The sequence below is a fragment of the Papio anubis genome, chromosome 1, assembly GCF_008728515.1.
Source record: "Papio anubis isolate 15944 chromosome 1, Panubis1.0, whole genome shotgun sequence".
NCBI lineage: Eukaryota > Metazoa > Chordata > Mammalia > Primates > Cercopithecidae > Papio > Papio anubis.
In genome coordinates this window covers 29,788,758-29,795,514 of record NC_044976.1, presented here as the reverse complement: position 1 = coordinate 29,795,514, position 6,757 = coordinate 29,788,758, and positions in this window count along the sequence as shown.

Sequence of the window (6,757 nt, the reverse complement as noted above, 5' to 3'; positions counted from 1 at the left end):
TTAAGCTTAACTGGCTACTGCTGTAGGTGGATCCCCAATTTTTCTCTCATGGCACAGCCTTTGTATACATTGTTAAAAGAAGACCAACTTGATTCTATACAGTGGACATCAGAAGGAGAAATAGCAATTCAAGAAATAAAGGAAAATTTTACAAGGGCCCCTGCTTTGGGCCGTCCAAATTATCAGCTGTCATTTTTCCTTTTTGTTTATAAAAAATATGATAGCACCCTGGGTATTCTGACCCCAAAACACAAGATATTCTATCTTGTCTATCTGACAAGATAGACCTATTGACCATTATAGTCAGCAGTGACACACCGTAGCGCATGTGCTGCCCCCTTGTCTGAGGTCTATTTCCGTACCTGCAAGCTCCTGAAGGCCACTCAGGCAATTGTAATGCAGGCTCCTTTGACTGTATATGTACCTCATTCTGTAGAACCTCTTTTAAATTCACAATATATGCAACACTTTTCTGTTAACAGGTTAGCTTCTTATAAAGTACTTTTACTCTCTGCTCCACATATTATCCTCCCTTACTGTAATACTCTTAATCTCACAACACTACTTCCTGAAACAACTGATGAGATGCCTCATGACTGTATTTTACTAACAGAATAGCTTTTGATGCTCAGACAGGATTTACAGGAGACCCTGCTGTAAAATGCTGATGTTATCTGGTTCACAGATGGATTGTATCTAAAGGATGAATTTGGAAAATAATGAGCAGGCTGGGCCATTGTGTCTCTTGTGGACATTATAGACAGCAATCCCTTGCCTAAAGTAGAATCAGCACAGTTAGCTGAGTTAATAGTGCTTGCCAGAGCTTGTCAAGTGGCCAAAACTCAAATGGCTAATGTTTACATTGACAGCTATTCTGCTTTGGGTGTAGCTCATGATTTTGGAATGTTGTGGAAATAGTGACCTCCTCCAGACATCCATATTAACATGACTCTCAAGTTTCTGATCATTTAGAAGCCATCCAATTAACAACAACAACAAAAATAATGGACTATTATCAAGTCCTTTTACAGTAGCCCTGGACATTTCCAACTTCACTCTCCGGAGAGTAAAGGAAATCGTTTTGCTGATTCAACAGCAAAAAAGTCTGCATTAACACTGATATCAAATAAAACTAGAGAGGTGGCTATATTTAAAATGCACTCCATTGAAAAGGAACTCCAAGGGGCTCAAGAAAAGGCTTCAGAGAGGGAAAAGCAAATATAACTAACAAAAATGGGGGTGCCTTTTCTCCACTTGCAAATTATGGTATGGACCCAAGGACAGACCAGTTTTGCCTTTGGGATTTCAGTTTTCTATGTCACAACATGTCTATGAGCTCACTCACTGGGGGACTGAAAACATGATTGCCCAGGAAAAACAATTATCATTGGGAATTCTCACCCACAGTAGCTCATAGACTTTATGGCTGAATGTCCAGTTTATCCTAAACCTAATCCAGGAAAGTGTCTTCACAGATTTCAAGGGCATTTCCCTTTGCCCACTGGCAATACTTGGCAAATGAATTTTATCCAATTACCTCCAGCCCAGGGTTATAAATATGTGCTGGTTATGATTTGTATGTTCACTCATCAGATTGAAGCATTTCCTTGCAGAAGAGTCATGGCACAAGCAGTAGAAAAATATGTGTTGCAGTGGATAATTCCTTCTTGGGAAATTCCTTCCAAATTTTATCACAATAGGGGAACTCATTTTACTGGAAAGAGAGTCCACTCCATTTGTAAAATCTGGCTCATTTTTCAACATTTTCATTTTGCATACCATCCATAGTCTTCTGAATTGGTGGAATGAAGAAATGAAATAATAATAACCCAGATGGCAAAATTAATGAAAGCCTTTCATACTATGTGGCCCAAGGCTCTTCCATTGGTTTCACTCAACCTAAAAGCAACTCCTTTCAGAAAACATCAATTATCTCATAAGATAATTACAGGGTGACCTATGAAATTGGATGGTGGTTTATATAAACCAACTTTACTGAAAGGAGATATACTTCATTATTGTCAAAGCTTAACTAAACGTCTTTTCAAAAAAAAAAAAAATCAATAAAACTTATTTTAACAGTGTGCTCTCGGGTGCTGAAGATCTCAAATACCACCATCTCCAGCCAGGTGACTCTGTTTATTGAAAAAGACATCAACTAAAAGTCTCGCTTCAACCTCATTGGAAAGGAGCTTATCAGGTATTGTTGACTAATCACTGTGAAGCTAAACTTGAAGGAGTTAACTCCTGGGTTCACATTTCTCAGTTAAGAAAAGCTCCAACACCTAAATGGACTTCTAAGTCCACCAGAGACCTCCAATTAAAGATCTCTAAGATTTCTGACTCCTCCAAAGGTGGGAAGGAGACAACATCTGAGTAGACAGCATTTCCCAAGATACCAGACCAGGTCTGTGTTCATGATGATTTTCCTCTGCATATACCTTTTGTTTTTGCATTTTCCTGTCACGATGATGAGTATCTAGTAACATCCTCTCCTTTGTTGGATCCCTATTTCTCTTACTGGGAAATCACTCATCTAACTTATATGGAAGTAGAACAAACCTTTCTTTTTTAACATCAGGAGGATATTGGAACGCTGATATTGACTTCTTGGAATCAGGTCCTATAGCCTATGGCACCTTCTTTTCAGGCATAATATACTATTAGGAACCCTATTTAAAGAAATACTTCCAGAAAATTCTTCTCAATTCGATGCCTGGTTGGACAGTTTTTAATACTTTACTAATAGCTCACTGTATGACTGTGAATCTAGATGATCAGTTACTACCCGAAGTCCTTGAGATAACTGAAAACAGCTGCAGCTTGTGTGCCTTGCCACAGTATCTCTTGCCCTAGAGGTCAGAGGCTTTGTTTTTGTGGCTGTAGGTCTATGAAACATTCTAATGAAACTGGGAATCATACAATGGGAATTACTCGGTGATATGGTTTGGCCTGTGTCCCCACCCAAATCTCATCTTGAACAGCAATCCCCACCTGTGGAGGGAGGGACCTGATGGGAGGTGATTGGATCATGGTGGTGGTTTCCCCATGCTGTTCTCGTGATAGTGAGGGAGTTCTCAAGATTGCTAATGGGTTTAAGTGTGGCACTTCCTCACTCTTTCTCTCTCTCTGTCTCCTACCACCATGTAAGATGTGCCTTGCTTTTCCTTTGGCTTCTGTCATGATTACCAGTTTCCTGAGGCCTCCACAGTCATGTGGAACCATGAGTCAATTAAACCTCTTTTCTTTATAAGTTACCCAGTCTCAGGTATTCTTTATAGCACTGTGGAAATTGTATTATCCAGTGGTATCCTCACCCAATTGGAGGATAATTTGGGAATTCAACCAGGGAGAATGTGAAAAGCCTTATGGTATATCCAAACTAAACTATATCTAGGGGTAACTGCTACCTATCTCACCCTAACTTGGAACACCCAACATATTTGGGTTCACAACCTGTACCTAAATTGCACTTCTGCTATAATTGTTCCAGAGCAACAACATGTTTGGTGGATAAAACAGCACTGGCCAACTAAGGTAAAAGAAACTTAGGTGCAACAGGGGAATGACTTGTGATATTAAGACAAGTTAAAAATGTATTTTATGAAAAAAGACATTCACAAGAAAAGTTGATACTTACCAATCAAAATAGATTAGAAGAAATACTCTTTCATGAGGAAAGTAAGGATCAGGAAGCTGCATGGAAAGATAATGACACTGTTGTTAAGTGGATAAGTCAAACTGCTCAACTAATGAGGGACCACACCAAAAACTAGCGATGAGAAAGAGCATGCATCCAAACTCAGCAAGGTTTATTGACCATGTTAATCCAAATGGAAGCAAAAGCCTCTAAAACATGGCCAACCATTTCGGATACAGAAACATGAGGTGTGCATTTGTGGAAAAAACAAATCCTCTTCTTCCTGGAAAATTACTACCAGGGTGTGTAGCCTAAACTGCTGCACTCTACAGCTTTAGCACCAGATATGGCTTGGCTGTGTCCCCACCCAAATCTCATCCTGAATTGTCATTCCCATAATCCTCACAGGTCCTGAGACGGAGCTAGTGAGAGGTAATTCAATCACGGGTATTGGGGAAACCAGCCCCTGGATAGGTTTCCCCCGTACTGTTCTCGTGATAGTGAATAAGTCTCATGAGATCTGATGGCTTTATAAATGGGAGTTCCCCTGCACAAGCCCTCTTGCCTGCCACCATGTGAGATGTCACTTTGCTCTTCCTTTGTCTTCCGCCATGATTATGAGGTCTCCCCAGCCATGTGGAACTGTGAGTCCATTAAACCACTTTTTCTTTATAAATTACCCAGTCTTGGGTATGTCTTTATTAGCAACGTAAGAACAGACTAATACAGCACCCCTTATATATAGTCACCAGACATATTACATAGTACACCTAGTACGAATAGGGATTATTTTAACAATACTTACATTCTCCCAATGGGCAGTTCATGGATCATATTAAATAATAATACTTGGAATCCAATTTCAGTTCTAGATTGTAAACACATTCAGAGAGACTAGTGCTGTCCCTGTTAGATTTGGAATCCCGAAATCATGGAAACATGACCTCTAATTTCTACCCCTGTTCAAAATAATATATGGAGCCCAGGTGACATAATAAGACCTCATCTCTAAAAAAAAAGAAAAAAAAAATTAGCTGGGGATGGTGGCCCATGCCTGTAGTCTTAGCTACTCGGGAAGCTGAGACCTTAGGTGGTAGGATCACTTGAGCCTGGGAGGTCGAGGCTGCAGTAAGCCGTGATCACACCACTGCACTCCAGCCTGGGCAACAGAGCAAGACCCTGTCTCAAAAACAAAACAAAATAATATGTGGTATATGGGAAAATAATGCTTTTTTCTGGGAAAGGAAAAAAATGAGATTGTAACCATTCTCATTTTTACCTTAGTTGGCCAGTGCTGTTTTATCCACCAAACACGTTGTTGCCATTAAACAATTATAGCAGGAGTGCAATTTAGGTACAGGTTGTGAATCCAAATATGTTGGGTGTTCCAAGTTAGGGTGAGATAGGTAGCAGCAAATGAGTTTGCAACCAAACAATATTTGATTTAAATTATACTGCCATTTGGTGCAATATGAGGTTCATAGAGAAGTTACTTTTAGGATCATGATGTGTGACATTATGATGATGTTGATAATAAAAAATTTTGAAAATTGAAACTCAGTTCACCTCAAGTTGTATTTCCAGCAAAAAAAAAAAAAAAAAAGAATGGCTAGAAGAGCAATTGGATAAATCATCAATTAATTACAGTTCTAAGTGAATACACCAAAAAAATCATTAAGTACAAATACGAAAAAACAAAGGGGGGGGAAAATTATTAGATTAGTCATAAGACTATCAAAATAGAAGTTCCAGGTTTTTTTCTATGATGGATTGTTGCCTTTCTTCATTGTTGTTACCTGAAAGGACTCTCAGTTGTTCACACTATTATTAATTATTTTTCCAGTATGTCTATGTTACAAATGTTATAAATGCTGCAAAAATTGCAAATGTCACTGAACAGAACTCCAGCCCAAATTAAGTTAGTTCATTGATCTGAACTAATGGCTGTAGCATGTATGTAAAAGTGGTCTTCTGATGACTGTCCAACACATTATTTCCCTTTTTCTGATCAACTGAGGAAGGGCTTTCTATTTTAAATTTTTTCTTTCTTTCTTTCTTTTTTTTTTTAATTGAGACAGAGTTTCGTTCTTGTTGTGCAGGCTGGAGTGCAGTGGTGTGATCTTGGCCCACTGCAACCTCCACCTCCTGGGTTCAAGTGATTCTCCTGCCTCAGCCTCCTAAGTAACTGGGATTACAGACGCCCACCACCACGCCCAGCTAATTTTTGTATTTTTAGTAGCTACGGGGTTTCACCATGTTGACCAGGCTGGTCTTGAACTCCTGACCTCGTGATCCGCCCGCCTCTGCCTCCCAAAGTGCTGGGATTACAGGCGTGAGCCACCACGCCGGGTCTTATTTTAAATTTTTTCCATCCTGAAGTCCCAAGGTTTATAAAACACATCAAATTGCATATTCTTCCTCCCAACTCCTCAAGGCTCTTCAGCAATATGGTTGACCATGCAACACATCATTGCATCTGAGGAGCATTCTAAGGAAATAATTCTAATTGCAATGATCACCTCTTCTCTCCATAACATGAGGAGATATTAGCATGACAGGAGAGCCTCTCGCATTCTGAAAGGAAATACAGGAATTTTCGCATCCTCACTGACAAACCAAGCGACAGAACTTCATATAGGAGTGAAAAACAGAACAAGGGCATTTAAAAATTCCAATTTGATCCCCTATGCTCTAAAATTCCAAGCAAAGGGGACCTGTCCTCTTCAAATCCTTCACATATATTACTTGGTTTTCAAAGTCCTCTTTTGGAGAATTTTAACCAGAAGGGAAAAATTGTCAGAAAAAAGAAAATCTGAAAGACAAAGCTTTAAAACACAGCCCAAGATGGCTGCAGGTTGGACAAATGGGTACTAACATAAGGCCTGTGAACTAAAGCTGAAGTCTCACCTGCTGGGGTGGAGTCTGTCAAATATTTCACCGGCATTACTGATTGTAACCTTGCCTATCAGATGAAGCACAAAGGCAGGGGAGAATCAATCACCCCTCTCCAGACCCTAAGACCCCTACGTACTCCACAACTTTTTACCCTATATATGTTAACTGCATATTTCTTTATTTATGCATAATGTCACTAAGCACCAATCAGAATTGTGTCAC